The sequence below is a fragment of the Triticum dicoccoides genome, chromosome 2A (genome assembly GCF_002162155.2).
Source record: "Triticum dicoccoides isolate Atlit2015 ecotype Zavitan chromosome 2A, WEW_v2.0, whole genome shotgun sequence".
In the NCBI taxonomy this organism is placed as follows: Eukaryota; Viridiplantae; Streptophyta; class Magnoliopsida; order Poales; family Poaceae; genus Triticum; species Triticum dicoccoides.
In genome coordinates this window covers 321036631-321061362 of record NC_041382.1, presented here as the reverse complement: position 1 = coordinate 321061362, position 24732 = coordinate 321036631, and the positions used below count along the sequence as shown (strand labels likewise).

The 24732-nt window shown below is 47.7% G+C and overlaps 1 pseudogene; it reads right to left on the bottom strand.

Moving 5' to 3' along the window:
• The window catches only part of LOC119357841, a 52633-nt pseudogene extending 31242 nt beyond the window's left edge, over window positions 1-21391 (bottom strand).
• Window positions 21392-24732: the final 3341 nt, after the last annotated feature.

Here is a 24732-nt window from a genome sequence, read left to right as displayed (position 1 = left end):
ACCTTAATAATGCGGTCAGTCTCAGCTTGCTTCATTTTGAAATCCACCAAATATTTAATGGTTGTCTTGAGTACTACTTGTGATTGTGCTGTTTTCTTCCTCAACATGTCAACTTCATCTCTAAGTGTAGAAGCAGAATCTCTCTCTACCAATAGTTTAGCCTCTAGAGCCGGCACTATTGTGGGATGACACAACTTCCTTGGGGACCTCACTCTTTGATCTTGGGCTAACATGTTTTGCCATTAAAGTTCCGATTGGATTTCGAAAAGTTGAAATTAGAAAAACATCTCAACTGAGAGTTATAACATCAAACTAATTAAACAAACAAGGAATTAAAGAGTTTCAATTGAATGCTAAAAAGTAGTTGTTAACATCATTGTAATTGGTTATTGCAGCAAAGCAGTTAAACAAGCAAGTTTTGCAAAAGGTGCCTGTTGTGGCATTGGAGTTTCTCTTAGATCCTGAAAAGTTGAGTAGCCAGTAACGTGATTAGAGCAACCGGCTGTAGTAGCAATGCAGTTAAACAAACATGTTTTGCAAACGGAACCTCTTGTGGCATTGGTGTTTCATTCGGATCCTGAAAAATTGAGCAGGTAAACAAGGAAGTTTCTGAAAACATACCTGTTGTGCCAATGGAGTTTTAGCTGGATCCTTCAAACACGAATGTTAGAAATCATAAATAAAGTGTTGCAAGATCCATAAGAAACTAACATCAAACTAGAAAAATTAACCAGTTTTGGCAACGTAATTACACATGAACTTATAAAACTAACAAGTTCCTGGCAACATATTAAAGTAACAAGTCGGTAGAGTTTACCAACAACATAGACATCTGTAAATTTCTTTGATGTAAGCAAAATGATTCCAACACATATACATAAGTTTAAAAGACGGCGTCCCTCATATAAACCTGACAGCTGTCTATCTATGAACATGCAAACATTACTAGTTCTACAAGTGATAACAACAAACCATTTACACAAACATGGTATCAAAACGTAAATTACACGTGAATTCTGCTGCACCCTAGAAGTACATATGACGAGCTATCTACGTGCTTAAGTAGCTATTTAAGTTCAGGCAAACAGGTAATTCTTAACAGTAAGTATCAAACACATAGATAGGCGCAGTCTATAATAGGATTAACAGGCTATGGCATTATGTAATCAGTAGCAAACTAAATTAAGCCAAGCAACATAATTGAACAATTTTGCAATAAGGCACACTTCAACTTCTTTTTCGCTTACAAGGTTCTACGAAGGAGTCCACGGCATCAATTGCTTGGATATGCAGTCCCAATACTTCTTTCTTCCCACACTGCATTGGTAAGTCGAATGGTTAATCTGATAAGATGGTGCGTCCTTGATATGTTATATGAGGATGGGTTGTCAAACTAGTTGTAGTCACACACATCACACTGGCTTTTACTGTATATTTCATGGGATTACATTTGGCATATCGAGATCTAAGCAATCTACAATAGGATGAAAAGACTGGCATCCTTCACATTATTGGCGAACTCAGTTCATAGAAACAAGAAATTCAACCATTCCGTGGGTAAATCAAAAGCGCCACTGGAATATTTTTCACTACCCCAATCATACACGCAAAAAGGGGCGACACCACTATAGGCCCTGGTATGGGCGGCCGCCTCGGTGGCTAGAAAGTGTGCACCTAGTTTGAGTCGTCCAGGTTGGCCCAGGCTAGTTTTGTTTGTCCCAACGCACTAGGAGGCAATGTAAAAATGAAGAAAAATGTTTCAATTTGGATGGGCCAATAACGTTAGGGCAAGTCAGGCCCTATGCCAGGCTCGCGGCCCAAACGAGTGCCTCCCATATCGATCGACAGCAGTAAAAATCCCGATTCATTCGCTCCAGCCTCCAGTCTAGTTCGCTCCTAACCTAGCCACCGCTGCACAGACCAACACAACACTTCCTCGCGCCCTCGTTGGTGGGTTGTCTCCGAGCTTCAAGTGAATTGAAGGACAAGAAGATGAAGATCCAACCCTCGGTGTAGCCAGTGTAGGAGGCAGCGGCGGCAGCACGGGCATGGCATCGAGCTTGCGAACGGAAAGTCACAGGTTGCAAGAGCAGCATGCGTAACGAGCAGGTACATCACATCCCTGATTATATCTAATTCAACTATTCAATTTCTAGCCCATAGTTAAACTTGACGGTGTTGTAAAACTGCTTGTATGTAGGGAGTCTATGAGAAGATGAAACCAACTTTTGCTTATTTTATAACTCCCACAATACTAAACTGACTGAACCTGATGTATCTAATCAAGTTTTCGGAGCAAACATACAAGCTCATGTCGTTCTTGAGCCTGAAGTGTCTAATGAATAGACTGCTAATGAAGGATTTGATGCAAACATTTTACATGCTCCTGGTGATGAACATATAGTGTCTAATGAGGGATCTAATGCAAGCATTTTGTAAGCTCCCATTGAAGGATTTAGTGTCTAATGATGATCTGCTATGTTGAGAGAACATAGAGATTTGCAGGCATTGATGACAAGCAAATTATAGTACATTTTCATGGCTTGAGGAAATGTCAAGGCCATCAACTAGAAAGTCCCTGTATCATGACAACTTGCCATAAATACTTTTCTAATCTGTTGTTTGAAACTATTGGCACACTTGTGTAGGATACATATATTGATATTCAGTTTGCGCACTAGTTATAGTTGCAATTACACTTCGATATTTGCAGCCAGAGAACGAATAATTCAAGCAGGTACATACCATGTTAGTAGTCCTTGTACACCATGTTGCATTTTGTGTTTTTGGTGCTTACATCACTTAGTGTTTTATAATCTGAACTACTTTTGATCATTAGCTGGTTTTCAAAGTGCATGTAGCTTCACATTTCTCAAGTTATGTTGATTTCCGGAGTGCAAGTGCCTTTGTATTTTTTAAGTTAAATTTTCGCCCCTGGTAACTTGAATTGGTGGATCTGCCACTGCACACAAATCGTACATGTAGGCCAGTATGAATTAAGTGAAATGCAGAGACTTACCCAAAGCTCATTGTACATGCTCACTATAGCTCTTCTTGCGCTTGGGATATTCCATGTACAAGTCCATATTCCCGGACCCCCTCTTCGCCCTATAAATTCCAAAATATTCCAAAACCCAGGGGCTAACCCTATATGAGAAGTGCCGCTGCTGCAAGCCTCTGTAGACATGAAAAAACCAATCTAGACCCTGTTCCGGCACCCTGCCGGAAGGGGGAATCATCTCCGGTGGCCATCTTCATCATACCGACGGCCACCATGATGAGGAGGGAGTAGTCCACCCTCAGGGCAGAGGGTTTGTACCAGTAGCTATGTGTTTAATCTCTCTCTCTCTCTCGTGTTCATGAGATGTCACTATCTTGATGTATCACGGGCTTTGTTAATGGGGTATTATATGTCTTGCATATGAATACTCGTGTTGACAATGGGGTATTATATTGATTCACTTGAGATATGTTTTGGCACTCAACTCACGGACTCCTGAGGTGATATTGTGGTAATCTATGAATAGGGGTTGATGCACGTTCTCGTCTTTTGTTTCTCTAGTAGAAATCTTGGGGCACTCTTTGAGGTTCTTTTTGTTGGATTGAGTATTATGAATCTGAAATTATTTGGTGTTATTTTAGTACAAACTCTTGGAGAGATCGATCGGAAAGAATAGCTTCGAGGTGGTTTCGTACCCTACAAATGATTTCTTCTTATGTTCTCCTCTAGATAGGAACTTTGGAGTGATTCTTCATCGCACGTTGAGGCATGGTTATATGATCCAATTATATTAGCATTGTTGAGATATTGCACTAGTGAAAGTACGGACCCTAGGCCTCATTTTCAAGCATTGCAATACCGTTTTTCTCCATTTTATCAATTGCTACATTGCTGTTTTTATTTATTCAGATTATAAAAATATATTTCTACCATCAACATTACACTTTTATCACCATCTCTTCGCCAAACTAGTGCACCTATACAATTTTCCATTGTATTAGGTGCGTTGGGGACACAAAAGACTTTTTATTTGGTTGCAGGGTTGTTTGAGAGAGAGATCTTCATCCTACGCCTCTCATGGATTGATAAACCTTAGGTCATCCACTTGAGGGAAAATTCCTACTGTCCTACAAAACTCTGTGCTTGGAGGCCCAACACGTTTCTACAAGAATATTCTCAAACCCATAATTGTGAATCAAATTGGCAACATTGTTTCGATGTAACCTATGCAAAGGCCTCCTTAGAGAGATCCCTTCTTGATAGTTTGTTGATCTCATGGCTTGATGGGGATTAGGCCAAGTGGAGATGCCAGCCAGTGTGCCCCTCTCAGAAGCCGGAGGTTGAGCTCTGAGAGAATTCTCTTCATATTCTTCCATAGAAACCTCCTCAACTCCTACTTCCCCTAGTCCCTCGTGTAGCAACCAAGCTTCACCTTCTTCATTGTTGGAGGAGGGAGAAGACATGATGCCTGACCTGAAAAGCTCTAATAGAAAACAGGAAGAAAGAAGAACAGAAGATTTCTCTGCGATACAGTGGTCAATATGTTCAGGGGGGTATATAATTTTTTATCTTTGGAAGCAAGCAAAACGAGGGGAAAACGGAGTTGGGAAGGTGGCGGAGGTGGACACAACCCACCTGGGCGCGCCAAGCAAGGCAAGCGCACCCTAGTGTCTTATGCCCTCCTCGGTTGCCTTCCTGGTTGTTTATTATTTTCCTAATTTTTGTAATATTCCAGAACTGAAAAAAAATATTTTGCAGATTTTTTGGAGTCCGTTTACTTACCGTACCATGTACCTCCTGTTTTTCAGGATTCTGGAGTGTTCCGGAAGGTTTCTTGTCGTGGGAAACCATGGCCACCTATGGGGCCATTAAGCCCTTGTGGTTTGGCTTGGGGGCTGAGAACATTGCACAAAGAGCGGAGAACATCGCACAACACGGCAGAGATCACACGGGCGATTTTACCCAGGTTAGGACCACCGCAAGGCATAAAACCCTACTCCTTCTGTCATGGGTTTGTCACGGCAGATGTCCTTGTGAAAGGACATAGTCGTGGAGCCATCGCTACGGGTTAGCTCAAAGGGGTTAAACTGGACAAGGGGACACGGGGATTTTATACTAGTTCGGCCCCTTCAAGGAAGGTAAAAGCCTACGTCTAGTTGTGATTGGTATTGCTAGGGTTTCGAAGGCCAGGGAGCGAATCCGCTTTGTCTAGCTGTCGAGTTGTTGTCTGTCCCTAAACTGCGGTCGGGTCGTACCTTTATATACATAGGTTGATGCCCGCCGGGCTATAGAGTCCCAAAGCCGGATCATAATCGTATCCGGTTCGGTCTCTATCCTTCCTATCTTATAATACAAGTTACATGACTAGGTCGGTTTACATTTACAGGCTTTAACCCGCCTTTGGGCCTTGGGCCTTCGTGAAGCACCATCATCCTTGCATCTTTATGGGCTTCTAATCATCAAGGAGTTAACCCGGCTACATAAGGCCGGTTTACCTCCAGTAGTAATATCCCCAACATTAGGCCCCAGATTGGTTTGAACTTGTTCATGTCAATCTTCTACACTTAGAAAATCTCTTCCCTCATATCTTCACCTTGATCTTGTAAACCGCCGTGTCGTCATACTCCCAGATTATGATAAACCACCCTGACGTTATCTATCCGCCGATGTCAACGATTGCCTTCATTTAATGTGTATTCAGTCACAAAGGCGACACTTTTATTAATTTATCCATTTTTGGGCTCCTCGATTCTCACACTTGTCATTTTATCACTTTGCCTTATAAACAGGGGCAGAGGACCCCTTTCTTTTCTTTCCGCTACCCATTCATCTCTTCTTCTTCCTCTCGACGACCCCGCACTCGAGCGCCGCCGTCATCTTCGAACCTCGCCTCTGCTTTGCCGTCGGCCGCTGCATCAACCTGTTCGCACCAGAGTTCCACAACGCCCTTCCGCTGCTTCCGCGGTCGCAGTAAGTCCTTTCCCCCTTCTTTCCTAGATCCATTAGGGTTTCCTTGCTCTTCGCTGTTCTTGAGGTTCATCAGAGCTTTTAGTGCTGTTCTTGCTTGGCCTTTAGGCGAACACTTCGTACCTGACGTACTCCTTGCCGTAGCTAATCTTCTGCTATCACCACAAACCCTTATGTACAAAGAACTGATCTAGTCCTTCATAAGTTGCTTCGGTTCTTCACGCTTTCTAGATCCAATTATTTTTACTTTTCTATATTATCTTAGATCCAAAAATTTCACATACCTCTGTGAAACCTGTTTCTCCTCACACCATCATAGGTGATTTAATTTTGTATAAGTAATCTATACCATTAGCCCTGTGATAAACCGGAAGAGACTTTTACCTCCATAATTATATTCCGATTTAACAGTGTCTGAGTACCCCTGTCGTGGTACTACCTTTTATGCATTATTGCATTGATCTCCGGTTTATGCCATGTCCCCTATCAGGGCATATTTTACTCCCTTGCATCTTGTATGTTATCCTATGTGATTTATAAACTGGCCTTTTGTTTCCAGCTCATTTGTTCCATGATGGCCAAGCAATTCACCGCTTGCAACTGGGCTCGTTCCCAGGTCACAGAGGAACAATTGAATGATATGGTGAGCATTGGCACTTTGGCTAAGAAAACTGAAATCAAATGGCGAGTTCCAGGAATAGAAAATCCTCCAACCCCAAGGCAGGGTGAGGTGGTTGTCTTTGTTGACCACATAGGCCGTGGTTCCAAACCGCCAGGGTCAAAGTTTTACCGAGATGTGCTTGCCAGCTTCCAACTTCCTCCTCAAGATATTGGTCCCAACTCGGTCTCCAATTTATGCAACTTCCAGGTCTTCTGTGAAGTATACTTACAAGAAGAACCAACCGCCGAGCTGTTCCGGGACTTCTTTCATTTAAACCGGCGCACAGAATTTGTAAATGGCCCTAACACTGAACTTGGGGGTCTCTCAATTCAAAAGCGGAAAGTGGTTGAAATTCCTCATGCCAAATTCCACAGCCATCCAAAGGAATGGAACCAAACTTGGTTTTATTGCAGAGATACATCCCCTGAAGATGAAAATCCCCTCCCCGACTTTCGTGATCACAGACTATCCAACACCCATCCAATGCCACAACGCCTGAGTTCTTCAGAAAGGGCGAAATATGCCCCTCAACTCGCCAAACTCCGGGCCTTTATGGCGAACGGTTTAACAGGCGTGGACTTTGTGCGCTGTTGGATATCCTGGAGTATCTTGCCACTAAGTCGGCGTTCCGGTTTAATGTGTGAGTATACCGGTGAGGTTGGTGACCCTCAACGCCATTGCAACCTTCAATTATCTGAGGAAGAAGTCACTGAAGGTGTAAAGAAGATTCTGAATGAATGGGAACTGGCCTGTAGTCAAACCGGTCTGACTCCCTTCTATGCCAAGAACAAACTGCCTACTGTAAGCATTATACTTCCTTTTCATCTCTAATATTTTTAGCTTATGAAACCTGTAATCCTTCTTCTGTGTATGTAGGGTGATGACCCCTTCTGGAAATGGAAAACCGTAGAGAAACCGGCAAAGCCGACTGGGGATAAAGTGGTCAAGCCATCCCGCCCCAAAACCAAAGCCATAAAACGGACGTCAAAACAGAAAACGGCTGACCGGATCAACATGGAGCTTGATGATGACACTGATGATCCATATGTTGAGGTAGAACTTGACTCACTTGGATCTCTTTTCATGCATATCATTAACAATGATCTTCCTCAGGAGGACGCAGAAGCTAGTCAAGCTGATGATGTAGAGGTAATTACCCTTTCCTCCGGTTCAGACTCTATGCCAACACAAAAAACTCGCCAAGCAGTCCGAAAAGTAAGATTTTCTCATCCTCTTGCTCACTTGGATCCAACATTTATTTTGAAGACTCAGCAGCATGAAGCTCCCCGGACAACCCGGCATAGTGGCCAGCAGGTCACTTCAGCCGGTTTACCTGATACCCCGGTTCGGAAGCGCCAGTCTGAGGTCTCTCCTACTTCTAACCATACTTACCCCAAGGCAGGTTATTTCAGACAGCCTCTTAATCCGTCCGATTCAAATTATCAGGTGACACCTCCTTCATCTTCTGGTGAATCGACAGCAACTCAACTCCCCCTTTGAAAACTATGGCTGGGTAAGTTGTAAAAACCTTTCCTTTCAATGCGTCATAAATCCTTTGAATAGGATGTTAATCCTCTTTTATTCTATTTGCTGGGACAAAGCCAGACCCAGCAAGAAAGCTCGGGTCACCAATCCGCCCGAAGACCCGGTCGCCGAAGAAGAAGAACCAAGAGGTGAACCGGAACAAACTTGTGAACCGGAAGGCCCTCAACCTGAAGCTACTTCTGATGACCCGCCCCTTGAAGGCCAAAATACTAATGAGCCAACAGACGCTGAGCCTGCCGCGCCCGATGCTGAATCGGCAGAACCAAACCGGGCTAGTCCGGTGAAAGATGCTGAAATTCCAATATCACCAACCAAAAACCCTGAAGGCCAAGGTGATGACGTTATTATTACTGGAATAGGCCATAGCTCTCCTGGCCATCCTGTAGTTTTGGCTCAACATAGTGCCAAAGAAGAGCAGGCTGCTAAAGAAAAAGGCAAATGGAGCAGTGATTTGGCAAGTTATGCCCATCTCAATGCAGAGGAGCTTCACTCTGGCTTCTTGAATCGCTTGCACGCAAACCTGGATTATGAAGCCGGTTTGGTAAATTTGATGAAGGAGCGATATGAGGTATCTTCTTCCTCCTTTGTATCATGATTCATAGTCTGAAAATGCTAGCCCAAATAGCCCCCAAGGGCCGGGTTATAATGTGAATCATAACCCGGGTCTTCATAGCACTTTAAGCCACCGATAAGAACCAGATTTACCCTTTAGCAAATAGATAGCTTTCTACCGCGTCTCCCCCAAAGGCCGGTTTAACTCTAGCAAGTTAATCCAGGTTTTGATCCATGCATCCGTTTGTGAATCAACATACATTAGCCCCCAAGTGTCAAGGATAATGTTTACATTGTTCTGGAGACTTGTATAAACTGTACCAATTTAGAGCAAATAGGCATTAGCGCCCAAGTACGAAGTGCATAACCTGTTATGCGGTTTGTACTTAGAATATGTACGTATCCTGTCATTTGATATATCTTCACTGTTTGCAGTCTGATATGAGGAATAAAGAGACCCGAAACATTGATTTGCAAAACAATGTGAAGTCCCAACAAGAAGAAGCCACCAAAACCAAAGAGGAGCTGATGAAAGCCCTAGCCGCCATGGAAAAACTCAAAGAATCTTTCAACAAAGACCGTGCTGAATGGGAGATCGAGAAATCCGGTTTAATAAAGAGTGTCGAAGACGCCAAGCCTGGGTTGAAACCGGCTGCAGAGGAACTGGCTAGTTTGAAACGACAAATTAACGCCATGACTTCTGCAATCTTTGGTAAGTGTGTCCTTTATGTATTTGGTATAACTTGTGGAACCTTATCTTTGACCAGAATGCTGATGTTAAACCGTGACAGGCACCCGGATTGCTCATCTTGGAACAGATATGCGCATGAAGCTCAAAGCGGCATATACATTGGTTGAACAGTTGTACTATGGGTCTCAGCGGGCTATTTGCACGGCAACTTACAGCACACCGGCCCCGACTTTGATTAAAGAAACACTTGAGAAGTTGGCCATGTTACCAGCCCGTATTGCCGAATTGAAGAGGGCAGCTGCCAGGTCCGGAGCTTAAACCGCACTTATTCGAGCCAAAGCCTAGATTCCAGACCTTGAGGCGGATGATATCATTAAAGGATATCCAGGTGTGAAGGAAGATGGTTCAAACTTTGATAACGATGACCTCTGGTGGCTGACCAAACAGATGCGGCCAGTAGCCAACAAACTGGCCGATGATACAGACTTGTCCCATTTTCAACCGGTTTATGATGCTGAAGGGAAAAGACAACCGGCCGACATCCATGAAGTTGAATAACTTGTGCCTCCGATTCGTAAGCACACTTATGCCCCTGATATCAACCCCTCCAATCTTATCCATGAGGAAGCAGTATTTCAAGCTTTAACTGGAATTGATTGGTCGACGGTTGATTTCCAGCGTTTGGGGAGGGATGAAGAAGTGCCCACACCAACTGACCCTCAACCATCAAACTATCCAGATGAAGCTTCTTAAACCGGTCGACGGTTTACTAGCTACTGTGTGCCGATGTTGTGAAAAACAATTATGCCATTGGAGCCGCTTTGAAAACTTCTCGTAATAAGATAGCCAAAACTCCGTTATTTGCCATGCCATCGAGCATGTTTTGTAATGCCTCATGACGACTTTTGCCACCTTTTGAGATATATTTATACATAACCCATGATGAATTGTGTTCCTGGGTAAAACAACTCAAAAGTAGCTAGCGGTTTACCGCTAGACGGGTCATGATGTCCAGGAAGTGTATAAGACATAGATGAAATAATCGAAGTGTTTGTACAAAAAGCAATAAACATAACATACCTCATTGGCTGACCAATGGGGTATACGGCAAAGGTGTTAATACCAATCCGGAACATTGATAACCCCATCCTTGCAATGTCGGTCTATATATTAAACCGGACCGGGATAACTACCGGGTTTTCTTTATAACACTGGTAATTTAGTCAAACCAGACTGGGTCAATAAACACCGGTTTGTAATTGACCATGTGCCGACAACTTGTAGTTGAAAAGCGAGCCGGGTGAAGGACGCCGGTTTATCAAAAAATACTAATGAACATCAACAAATAAAACTCAAAGAGGAGAATATGCAAGGCTTTTTACGAGCTGCCAGGCTCCAAATCGAGGCTTTTCATGGGCTGCCAGGCCTCTGAGTTAAACCATTTAACAAAGCCTTTTAAGATGGGCCTCCAATTAACCAATCATCATTTTAACTTTGACAAGTTCAGGGTCTATAAAAGATTGATATGTCAAACGTTCGATGGGTCATACCAGGATTACCTGGACAGGAGTGGCTTACTTGATGAAGGCAGGTTAACCCGGGTTTTTAGGTGAATACACTAGGCTTCCAAGCCATGGCTTGATAGCCAATTACAAGGGTCCTTTCGAACTCTTTGTTGCTTTGCAAAAAGAGCCCCCAAGTAACTTTGTGAGTTGTGCTCAGTGTGTGCCCATGTTTGAGTCTGGGCTTTGTGCAACACTCTCTTTGGCTCCATATATTTTCGTTTTGTGGCCTAAATGCCTATCAAGAGGTGTAGCTATGGTGTGATAACAACCAAGCCCCCTAGTGATATCCCTTCATGGTTTCAAAACCGATCAAGAGTGTAGCTGTAGTTCAAATATGACCAAGCCCCCTAGTGATATCCCTTCATGGTTTCAAAACCGATCAAGAGTGTAGCTGTAGTTCAAATATGACCAAGCCCCCTAGTGATATTCTTTATATCCGTGCAACTGCTAAGACCGGATTAATAAAACTCCGCTTTGTCAGTTAACTCGTATAACACACACAGGATGTAAAAAGAACAGATACCCCGCTTATAACGGAGGCTCCGGTTTATTATATGATATATACACTGTCATAAATATGTATAGATGAAGAGCCTATGGCTTCAAGTATAGTAAGGCCGAAGGAGAGCTATGTTCCATGGCCGCTTGGTCTCCTCATCCGACTGACGTGAGTCTTTATGCTCTCGAACATCAATGAGGTAGTAAGACCCATTGTAAAGATTTTTGCTGACCACAAAGGGTCCTTCCCAAGGTGGGGATAACTTGTGCATATCAGTCTGATCCTGGATGAGCCGGAGCACCAAATCGCCTTCTTGAAAGGTTCTGGTTTTAAACCGGCGTCTGTGATAACATCGGAGATCTTGTTGATAAATCGCCGATCGTGCTGCATCAAGATCACGCTCTTCATCCAACAGGTCCAAAGAATCCTGACGTGCCTTCTCATTATCAGCTTCAACATAAGTTGTCACACGGGGCGAGTCGTGACGGATGTCACTAGGAAGAACGGCCTCCGCTCCATAGACCACGAAGAAAGGTGTGTAACCCGTAGACGTATTGGGTGTGGTGTTGATGCTCCATAACACAGAAGGTAGCTCCTCAACCCAACAACCCGGTGTCCGCTTTAAGGGAACCATAAGCGTGGGTTTGATACCCCGTAGAATTTCTTGATTTCCCCTCTCTACTTGACCATTAGATTGGGGGTGAGCCACCGATGCTAGATCGAGCCGGATGTGCTGACGTTGACAAAATTCTTCCATCCCCCCTTTGACAAGTTAGTACCATTATCTGTTATAATGCTGTGTGGAAAACCAAACCGGAATATCACCTTCTTGATGAATTGAACCGCCGTGGCTGCATCACACTTGCTGACTGGCTCTGCCTCCACCCATTTGGTGAATTTATCAACTGCTAGTAACAGGTGGGTTTTTTGTCCTTAGATCGCTTGAAGGGTCCAACCATATCAAGCCCCCAAGTTGCAAACGGCCACGTAATTGGAATCATCCGCAACTCTTGAGCCGGAACATGCGCATGGCGGGCGAATTTTTGACACCCGTCACACCTCTTGACTAAATCTTCCGGATCAGCATGCGCCGTCAACCAGTAAAAACCATGGTGAAAAGCTTTAGCAACCAAAGACTTTGAACCGGCATGGTGACCGCAGTCCCCTTCATGGATTTCTCGCAAAATCTCACAACCTTCTTGAGGAGAAACACAACGCTGAATTGCTCCTGAAACGCTGTAGTGATGTAACTCCCCGTTGAGTATGGTCATGGACTTGGAACGCCAGACTATCTGTCGGGCCAACGTTTCATCGTCTGGTAACTCGCCCCGGTTCATGTAAGCCAGATATGGGATTGTCCAATCCGGTATGGCATGCAGAGCTACCACCAACTGAGCCTCCGGATTAGGAATATACAAATCTTCTTCGATTGGCATCTTGACTGACGGATTATGCAACACGTCAAGAAAGACATTGAGCGGGACCGGTTTACGCTGGGAACCAAGATGACCTAAAGTGTCCGCCGCTTCATTCTTTCGCCGGTCTATATGGTCCACCTAATAACCCTTAAAGTGACCAGCCACTATGTCCACCTCTCGTCGATATGCAGCCATGAGTGGGTCCTTAGAATCCCAAGTGCCAGACACCTGCTGAGCCAGTAGATCTGAATCGCCAAAGCACTTAACCCGACTCAAATTCATCTCCTTAGCCATCCGAAGACCGTGGAGCAAAGCCTCATATTCAGCTACATTGTTAGTACAAGGGAACAATAAACGGAGGACATAACAAAACTTGTCACCTCGTGGGGAAGTTAGTATGACTCCAGCCCCCGAGCCCTCCAACTGTCTGGATCCATCAAAATGAATAGTCCAATATGTATTGTCTGGTTTCTCTTCAGGTGCCTGTAACTCCGTTGAGGGAGTCCTGGATTAGGGGGTGTTCGGGTAGCCGGACTATACCTTCAGCCGGACTCCAGGACTATGAAGATACAAGATTGAAGACTTCGTCCCGTGTCCGGATGGGACTTTCCTTGGCGTGGAAGGCAAGCTTGGCGATGCGGATATTCAGGATCTCCTACCATTGTAACCGACTCTGTGTAACCCTAACCCTATCTGGTGTCTATATAAACCGGAGGGTTCTAGTCCGTAGGACAACTTCATCATACAACAATCATACCATAGGCTAGCTTCTAGGGTTTAGCCTCCTTGATCTCGTGGTAGATCCACTCTTGTACTACCCATATCATCAATATTAATCAAGCAGGAGTAGGGTTTTACCTCCATCGAGAGGGCCCGAACCTGGGTAAAAACATCGTGTCCCTTGTCTCCTATTACCATCTGCCTAGACGCACAATTCGGGACCCCCTACCCGAGATCCGCCGGTTTTGACACTGACATTGGTGCTTTCATTGAGAGTTCCTCTGTGTCATCACTTTAAGGCCCGATGGCTCCTTTGGTCATCAACGATGATGCGGTCCAGGGTGAGACTTTTCTCCTCGGACAGATCTTCGTCTTCGGCGGCTTCGCACTGTGGGACAATTCGCTTGGCCACCTAGAGAAGATCGAAAGCTACGCCCCTGGCCATGAGATCAGGTTTGGAAGCTTAAACTACACGGCAGACATCCGCGGGGATTTGATCTTCGACGGATTCGAGCCACAGCCAAGCGCGCCGCACTGTTTTGAGAGGCATGATCTTGCTCTGCTGCCGAACAGTGCCCTGGAGGCCGCACACGCACCGGTTCCTACCCTTAATCCGGAGCCTATTGCGCCAATCGAGGATGAGCGGCTGGACGTCACCTCAGGGGCTACGATCTCAAAGGCGATCGAGCCGAACGTCAGCCCCGCGTTCTGCGTGACCCATGACTCCGAGGATCCAGATTCCTCTCCGGACTCCGAACCCCCCGCGCCCCTACCGATCGAATCCGATTGGGCGCCGATAATGGAGTTCACCGCAGCGGATATCTTCGGCGACATCCTGAACTCACTAAAGTCTCTCTCTTTATCAGGAGAAGCATGGCCGGACTACGGTCAGCAAGGATGGGATGCGGACGACAAAGAAATTCGAAGCCCACCCACCACCCACTTTGTAGCCTCTATCGACGATTTGACCGACATGCTTGACTTCGACTCCAAAGACATCGACGGTATGGATGACGATGCAGGAGACGAACAGGAACCAGCACCTGTAGGGCGCTGGAAGGCCACCTCATCATATGATATATACATGGTGGATACTCCAAAAGATGGAGATGGCGATGGAACAATGGGGATGACACCTCCAAGAAACAGCCAAAGCGCCGGCGTGAGCGGCGCCGCTCTAAATCCCGCCAAAGCAAAAATGGCGATTCCGGCACGGGAGATAATACTACCCCGAATAGCGTCAAAGAACACCCCCTATAGCAAGATTCGGCATAGGAAGATGGAGAAGCCAGCCCTCATGAGAGAGCGGCAGACCGAGAGGTTAAGGATGATAACTATATGCCTCCCTCCAAAGACGAGGCAAGCCTCGACGACGACGAATTCGTCGTACCATCAGACCCCGCCGAACAAGAGCGTTTCAAACGCAGGATTTTAGCCACGGCAAGCAGCCTCAAGAAAAAGCAGCAACATCTTAGAGCTGATCAAGATTTGCTAGCCGACAGATGGACCGAAGTCCTTGCAGCCGAAGAGTATGAACTCGAACGCCCCTCCAAGAGTTACCCAAAGCGCAGGCCGCTACCCCGATCAGAGGAGGAAGCACCTACATCACCAGCGCATGACATGGCTGAACGGCCACCTCGCGGCCGCGACAGAGACGCCTCTCGGCCCTCCACCCAAGCCATGCCCCGGCGCCATTCAACCAAGGCATGGGAAAATGCGTCAGACCTGCGAGACGTACTGGAGGACAAGGCAAGACAAACAAGATCGATCTGCAGATCGAGCAGGCGCCCCACGGCACGTGACGGTGATCTTCATTCCGAATATAACAAATCCGGCCGGGCCGAACACAACAGACATAGCTCCTTCAAGCTGCGTCGTGATATAGCCCAGTATAAAGGCGCCGCACACCCATTATGCTTCACAGACGAAGTAATGGATCATAAAATCCCAGAGGGTTTCAAACCCGTAAACATCGAATCATATGATAGAACAACAGATCCTGCGGTATGGATTGAGGATTATCTCCTACACATCCACATGGCCCGCGGCGATGATCTACACGCCATCAAATACCTCCCGCTCAAACTTAAGGGACCGGCCCGGCATTGGCTTAACAGCTTGCCAGCAGACTCAATCGGTTCTTGGGAGGACCTGGAAGCCGCATTCCTCAACAACTTCCAGGGCACTTATGTGCGACCACCGGATGCTGATGACTTAAGCCACATAATTCAGCAGCCAGAGGAATCGGCCAGGCAATTCTGGACACGGTTCCTAACAAAGAAAAACCAGATAGTCGACTGTCTGGACGCAGAGGCCCTAGCAGCCTTCAAGCATAATATGCGCGACGAGTGGCTTGCCCGGCACCTGGGACAGGAAAAGCCGAAGTCCATGGCAGCCCTCACGACACTCATGACCCGCTTTTGCGCGGGAGAAGACAGCTGGCTAGCTCGCAGTAACAACTTAGCAAAGAACCCTGGTAATTTGGATACCAAGGATAAAAGTTGCAGGACACGTCGGAATAAGCAAAAGCGCCGCGTTAGCAGCGACGGAAATGAAGACACGGCAGTTAGTGCCGGATTCAGAGGCTATAAATCCGGTCAACGGAAAAAGCCATTCAAAAAGAATACTCAGGGCCCGTCCAGTTTGGACCGAATACTAGACCGCTTGTGCCAGATACATGGCACCCCCGAAAGGCTAGCCAATCACACCAACAGGGATTGTTGGGTGTTCAAGCAGGCAGGCAAGCTAAGAGCCGAAAATAAAGACAAGGTGCTGCATAGCGATGACGAGGAGGAGCCTAGGCCGCCGAACAACAGTGGACAGAAGGGTTTTCCCCCACTAGTGCGGATGGTGAACATGATATACGCAACCCACATTCCCAAGAGGGAACGGAAGCGTGCGCTACGGGATGTGTACGCGGTGGAGCCAGTCACCCCAAAGTTCAACCCATGGTCCTCCTGCCCGATCACTTTTGATCAAAGGGACCACCCCACTAGCATCCGTCACGGCGGCTTCGCCGCATTGGTTCTCGACCCAATTATCGACGGATTTCATCTCACAAGAATCCTCATGGATGGCGGAAGTAGCCTGAACCTGCTTTACCAGGATACAGTGCGGAAAATGGGCATAGATCCCTCAAGGATTAAGCCCACAAAAACGACCTTTAAAGGCGTTATACCAGGTGTAGAGGCCAACTGTACAGGCTCAGTAACACTTGAAGTGGTCTTCGCGTCTCCGGACAATTTCCGAAGCGAAGAGTTAATCTTCGATATAGTCCCGTTTCGCAGTGGCTATCACGCCCTGCTCGGGCGAACCGCATTTGCAAAGTTCAATGCGGTGCCTCACTATGCATATCTCAAGCTCAAGATGCCAGGCCCTCGAGGAGTAATCACGGTCAACGGAAACACCGAACGCTCCCTCCGTACGGAGGAGCACACTGCGGCCCTCGCAGCGGAAGTACAAAGCAGCCTTCTTAGGCAATTCTCTAGTCCGGCCGTTAAAAAGCCAGACACTGCCAAGCGCGCCCGGAGTAACCTACAACAAGACCTCCTGGCACGTTCTGAGCAGGCGTAGCAATGCGGCCCCAACCCCGGCCCTCGTGACATAGCGAAACCAGTGCCTCGCGTACATAACTATGCTCTAGAAATACCATGGGCGCAGGGGAAGGGGCACAATAACGGCAAATCCAAAATACGGCTTAAAACGTACTAGGGGCTGCCGAATTCTTTTTTTAATTTTCTCTTACTTTCAGGACTCCATACTTCGGACGACCTGTTCGGCAATTCAACTGCCGCACAAACGATGCAAGATCCAGGGAAGCAGACAAGCCATGCCGCATTATGGAACTCCCAGGTGGTCTCTGTTACGAGCATTATACCTGTTTTGGTATATAATTCCGCGGCCTGCTCCTGGCCAGGACATGTTAAATAGCCCAATATCTTTTGCTTATCGCACTACTTGTATCGTTCTGCTTTGATAGCAGCCTTTCTATAAACAATGCATAGCTTTTTGTCTATTTTTTGCATTATCCTCCTTTCATATATATGTTTATTAAATGACATGTTGCACCCGTACACCATGGTACGGCAAACACGCCATGGGCTTCAGTACCCCTCAATATGGTGTGAGAAGCCCGTACACTTTCACAAGTGCGGCACCCCGAACTTATAGCACCATATGCATCGGCTCCGAATCATGATTTGGGTCAATAGTTGGGTTTGCCCGGCTCCTATGTTTTGGTGCCTTATGTTCCGCTATATCGGCTAAGGTAGCACTAGGAGAACCACTGTGATTGTGCCCCAGTTGAGCTGGGTTAAGCACCTCAGTGGAGAAAGCTAAAACTGACTGTCATGATGAGGTGAGAGACTGGTCGCTGTTCGAGAGGTTTTTTGAGTCCCTAAAGACTTATGCCGCTTTGAGCGAGGAGTCGGCTTTGTCCGGCCAAGGCGTGGATAGCGCCCCGAACTCGGTCTTCCGAACTAGGGGCTTCGCCGAAATTTAAAATTATAGAGTTCTATGGCTAAGTGAGAGTGTTCAAGCATTGTAGTCCGATTGCCTGGTTCGTTGTGCTGAGAGTCTCCCTCGAAGGACCCAACTATGGGAAAAAGAGCGCTCAGGTTTATCCCGAACACCCCAGCACTAGTGGCATGGGGGCAGAAGCCAACGACTGGCCATCTAAACAGCCGCACAGAAAGTAATATTTTAAATTCAACAAGCATTGCTTAGCGCATATGAACAAGTTTTAAGCGCACAGGATAAATACGAGCGAGTTCATTCAAAAATTACATTCTTGGTACATTCATCCGCCACAAGGCAGGCACCCGCAAGAACATCCTTATAGTAGTTCTCGGGCTTGCGATGCTCCTTCCCCGACGGTGGCCCGTCCCTCACAAGCTTCTCACTTTCCAGTTTACCCCAGTGCACCTTTGCAAGGGCAAGGGCCCTACGGGCACCTTCAATGCAGACGGAGCGCTTGATGACCTCGAGCCTTGGACAGGCCTCCACCAGCCCCCGCACCAGCCTGAAGCACTCCCAGGCAGGGCCTCTCCGGGCCACAGCCGAACTATGAAGCCCTTCATGGCCTGTTCGGCCGCCTTGTGGAGCTCGACCAGCTGTTTCAGCTGGTCGCTCAAGGGCACAGGGTGTCCGGCCTCAGTATACTGAGACCAGAACACCTTCTCCGTCGAGCTGCCCTCTTTAGCTCGGTAGAATGCGGCGGCGTCGGATACGCTGCGGGGAAGATCTGCGAATGCTCCTGGAGAGCTCCGGATTCGGGTAAGTAACAAGTAGTTTACTTTTATATTTCTGCTTTGCATAAAGAATGCCTTACCCACTGCTATCTTTTTCATCTCCTCCAACTCTTGGAGGGCCTTTTGGGCTTCGGCCTTGGCAGACTTGGCACTCTCAAGGGCCGCCGCAAGCTCGGACGCTTGCGTCTTTGACTCAAGCTCCAAACTCTCATGTTTTTTCATGAGAGCCTGAAGCTCTTGCTGCACCTCGCCGACCCGGGCCTCAAGTTTCTCTCGCTCGGTGTGCTCCGCGGCCGCTTTCTTTTCGGCCTCGGACAGCGCTTGCTTGACGGTCGCCACCTCAGTCATGGCCCCTATAATAAGCAGTACAATCGAGTTAGTTTTTGCAATCACGTCTTTTTATAGGCACTTTTTTCAGTAAGGTATTTCTTACCTTCTTTCTCCTCGAGCTGCCACTTGGCAAGGCCGAGCTCTTGCTCGGTCCGCTCGAGTCCCTGTTTTAGGGCACCCACCTCCGCAGTCAGTGCGGCGGTGGCTAGCATTTAATATATTGACTCTTTGTTGTTAGACTCCTGCGACATTTAATAGATCCTCTATTCGGGTTTTCTTTCCGAACGCCAAACAGAGCATCAGGGGCTACTATCTATGCGGTTATATTCTGACATATTTTTCACTTACCTCGAAGACTGTTAGAAGGCTAGCGCAAGCTTCACTCAGTCCGCTCTTGGCGGACTGAACCTTCTAGATCACCGTACTCATAATAGTACGGTGCTCCTCGTTGATAGAGGCGCTGTCAAGCACCTCCAGCAGATTGTCCGGCACCTCCGGTTGGACGGAGGCCGCCGGCTCAGAAGGCTTGCTCCTCTTAGAAGGAGTTCGCCTACCGCGGTCCGGAACTATTGAAGATTCCGGCGCGGTGTCCGGCACAAAGCCGGACTTGGAGCCCTGGGGGGTCTTGTCCCCTTTACTCCTGGAGTCCGGGAGGTCGCCTTGCGGCTCCTCCAGGACCACCTCCTCCTGCCCCGGGCGGAACTGAGTTCACGTCCGATGAATCCAGGGAGCCGCTCGACAACTCGTTGAGTTCGGCCCGGGGCGGGCTGCATAATTATGTTCGACATTAGGGAAGGCTGTGCAACAAAGGAACGTTATGAGTTACTCTGATATCCGAATACTTACGATTTCGCCGGACGCTTGGCCCTATCTGGCCACTCCTCTTCGTCCTCTTCGGCATCCGGGGAGTAGTACGGTGGAGGGGTCTTTCTCTTCCTGGACCCTTCGGCCTCCCCCGTTGGGGCGGCCTTCCTTTTCTTTCCTCCCCCCGCTGGAGGGGGAGAGCGTTCTTCTTCCTCCTCCTCGTTCTCACAGGAGGAGAGCGTCTCGGACTCGACGGATGACGAGTCCGACACCACCACATTACGGACAGTCTTTCGAGTCCCCGTGGCCTTTTTCTTCTTGGCCTTCTTCTCTGGCACCACATAAGGCGCCGGAACCAGCAGCTTCACTAGGAGAGCAGGGGCTGGGTCTTCGGGCAAGGGAGCCGGACAGTTAATCGATCCGGACTGCGCCTACCAAGCCTATCAAAGGTGAGGGAGTTTAGATCCCGCATAGAGTCAAACTATGGAAAAAATTAACATCCTGTAAAAGGTGAAAATAGCTTACCTCGCTAGCGTGCTGCTGCGAGCTGTATCCGCGGTCCTCGGAAGGGGATGTGGGAGCCTCGGCGCCTTTGGTTAGCACCTTCTAGACGTCTTCATACGTCGTGTCGAAGAGCCTATTAAGGGTTTGGTGCTGCGTCGGGTCGAACTCCCACAGAGTAAAGTCCCGTTGTTGACACGGGAGGATCCGGCGGACGAGCATGACCTGGACTACATTGACAAGCTTGATCGGCTTGCTCACCAGGGACTGGATGCATGTCTGCAATCCGGTCACCTCTTTTTCATCGCCCCACGACAGGACCGTCTCTTTCCAGGACATAAGCCGCGTGGGGGTTCCGGATCGGAACTCGGGGGTTGCGATCCATTTCGGATCGCGCAGCTCGGTGATGTAAAACCACCACGATTGCCACCCCTTCAGGGTCTCCACGAAGGAGCCCTCGAGCCATAGGACGTTGGCCATCTTGCCCGCCATGGCGCCTCCGCACTCCGCTTGGCTGCCGCGCACCACCTTGGGCTTGACTTTGAAGGTCTTGAGCCAGAGGCCGAAATGGGGGCGGATCCGGAGGAAATCCTCGCACACGACGATAAACGTCGAGATGTTGAGGACGAAGTTCGGGGCCAAGTCGTGGAAATCCAGGCCATAGTAGAACATGAGCCCCCGGACAAATGGGTGGAGTGGGAAACCCAGTCTGCGGAGGATGTGGGGAAGGAATACCACCCTCTCGTGGGGCCTTGGGGTGGGGAGAAGCTGCCCTTCCTCGGGAAGCCGGTGCGCGATGTCCTTGGACAAGTATCCGGCCTTCCTTAGCTTTTTGACATGGCCCTCCGTGACGGAGGAGACCATCCACTTGCCTCCCGCTCCGGACATTGCTGGAGAAGGTTGAGGTAGGAAGTGCGGGCTTGGGCGCTGGATCTCGAGTGCGCAGGAGATGGGTAGGCAAAGGAGGAGGAAGGCGTAGGTAAAAAGGTGGATCCTTATCCTCTTATATGGGCGGATGCGGTTGTGCGTCCCCACCAGCCTAGTAACACTCGCTTGCCTCCCAAGCGCCGTGATAAATGCTGCAGTTGGGTTACCCACGTCCGTATTGATGAGAATCCTGTAAAAGGGGGGACACGATCTCTGCTTTGACAAGATGTGCCAAGGAAACCGCCTCGCTAAACGTGTTGAGGTGGAAAAGTAAAAACGGTTCGAGTAAAGGGCTTGGCCGTAGTGTGATGTCACACTGCGGAATACGTCAGCAGATTAGATTTGTGTTGATATTATTCTCTCTATGGGAATATGTGGAAGCTTATTTTGCAGAGCCGGACAATATCCTTGGTGTTTAAAATCTTCTTGAAGGACTTGGAGGAGGAACCCGCCTTGCAATGCCGAAGACAATCTGCGCACCGGACTCGTCGTCATTGAAGCCTGGTTCAGGGGCTACTGAGGGAGTCCTGGATTAGGGGGTGTTCGGGTAGCTGGACTATACCTTCAGCCGGACTCCAGGACTATGAAGATACAAGATTGAAGAGTTCGTCCCGTGTCCGGATGGGACTTTCCTTGGCGTGGAAGGCAAGCTTGGCGATGCGGATATTCAAGATCTCCTACCATTGTAACCGACTCTGTGTAACCCTAACCCTATCCGGTGTCTATATAAACCGGAGGGTTCTAGTCCGTAGGACAACTTCATCATACAACAATCATACCATAGGCTAGCTTCTAGGGTTTAGCCTCCTTGATCTCGTGGTAGAGCCACTCTTGTACTACCCATATCATCAATATTAATCAAGCAGGAGTAGGGTTTTACCTCCATTGAGAGGGCCCGAACCTGGGTAAAAACATCGTGTCCCTTGTCTCCTGCTACCATCTGCCTAGACGCACAGTTCGGGACCCCCTACCCGAGATCCGCCGGTTTTGACACTGACATCCGTCCAATCATTGATGAAGTCCACGAGTGCCTGGGATTTGATTGCTGTGCGGGGTATATACTTGAGCCCATGAGGTCCAAGCTCAATAGCCCACTTGGCAATCCGGCCAGTTGCTTCTCTGTTTTGAATGATATCACCCAGAGGTGCTGAACTGACCACTGTGATGGGATGGCCCTAAAAATAATGTTTAAGCTTCCGGCTTTCCATAAACACTCCGTACACCAGCTTCTGCCAATGCGGATACCTCTGCTTTGACTCAATGAGCACCTCGCTGATATAATAAACCGGCCGTTGAACCGGATATTCCTTGCCAAGCTCCTTGCGCTCTACCACAATAGCTACGCTAACAGCCCAGGCATTAGCAGCCACATATAGTAATAACGGCTCCTTATCGATCGGTGCTGCAAGCATGGGCGGTTCAGCTAGCTGCCTCTTCAGATCCTTGAATTCTTTATCAGCTGCCTCGCTCCAGACAAACTTATCTGTTTTCTTGAGCATCTGATATAAAGGGATGGACTTCTCTCCAAGGCGACTGATAAACCGGCTCAAGGCTGTAATCCGGCCGGCCAGACGTTGAACATCGTTGACACACGCCGGTTTAGCCAAAGATGTAACTGCTGCATTTTTTTCTGGATTAGCCTCAATTCTTCTGTTTGACACCAGAAAACCCAAGAGCTTGCTCGCTAGGACACCAAAAACACACTTCTCCGGATTGAGCATCATCTTGTAAACCCGGAGATTGTCAAAGGTTTCTCTCAAATCATCTATCAATGTCTCCTCCTTTCTGGACTTTACCACAATATCATCCACATATGCATGAACATTGCGCCCAATTTGCTTATGAAGGCAATTCTGAACACATCACTGGTAAGTTGCCTGGGCACTCTTGAGTCCAAAAGGCATGGAAACATATCAGAAGGCTCCAAAGGGAGTTATGAAAGCTGTCTTCTCCTGGTCCTTAACTGCCATCTTGATCTGATGATAACCAGAATACGCATCCAGAAAACACAAACGGTCAGAACCTGCCATTGCATCAATTATCTGATCAATGCGAGGGAGAGTAAAGGGGTCTGCACGGCAAGCTTTGTTTAAATCTGTGTAATCCACACACATACGCCAAGGCCGTTTTTCTTAAGAACTAGCACCAGATTAGCCAACCACTCTGGATGAAAGACCTCTACAATAAACCCTGCGGCCAACAGATGGGCTACCTCTTCACCAATAGCCTTACGCCTTTCTTCATTGAAGCGGCGGAGAAACTGCCGGACCGGTTTAAACTTAGGATCAATGTTGAGTGTGTGCTCAGCGAGTTCCCTCGGTACACCTGGCATGTCAGAAGGTTTCCATGCAAATATGTCCCGATTCTCACAGATGAACTCGATGAGCGCGCTTTCCTATTTCGGATCCAGGTTCGCGCTGATGCTGAACTGTTTGGATGAATCGCCAGGAACAAAGTCAACCATCTTAGTATCTGTGGCCGATTTAAACTTCAATGCCGGATCGTGTTCCATAGTTGGCTTTTTCAAAGAAGTCATGTCTACTGGACGAACTTGCTCCTTATAGAATTTCAGCTCCTCCGTGGCACAAACCAACTCCGCATAAGCTGCATCACCTTCCTCACATTCCAAAGCGATCTTTCTGCTTCCATGTACTGTGATAGTCCCCTTATGACCTGGCATTTTAAGCTGCAGATAAACATAGCATGGCCTTGCCATGAACTTAGCATAAGCCGCCTGTCCAAACAAGGCGTGGTACGGACTTTTGATCTTTACCACCTCAAACATCAATGTTTCTGACCTTGAATCATAATCATCTCCAAAAGCTACCTCTAAGGCTATCTTACCAACAGGATATGCAGACTTACCAGCCACCAACCCATGAAAGACCGTATTTGACGGTTTAAGATTCTTATCTGTCAACCCCATACGGTGGAATGTGTCATAGTATAGAATGTTGATACTGCTTCCCCCATCCATGAGCACTTTAGTAAACTTGTAACCCCCAACTTGCGGGGCTACCACCAGGGCCAAGTGACCCGGATTATCAACCCAGGGTGGGTGATCCTCTCTACTCCATAAAATGGGTTGCTCAGACCAGCGTAAATACTGAGGTACTGCCGGTTCAACAGAGTTTACCGCCCTTTTGTGAAGCTTCTGATCACGCTTACACAAACTAGTAGTGAAAACATGATATTGCCCGCTATTTAGCTGCTTGGGATTGCTTTGGTAACCTGACTGCTGCTGTTGTTGCTGATTCCCCTGATGGTTGTAGCCTCCCTGGTTGCCTTGGTGCCCTTGATTG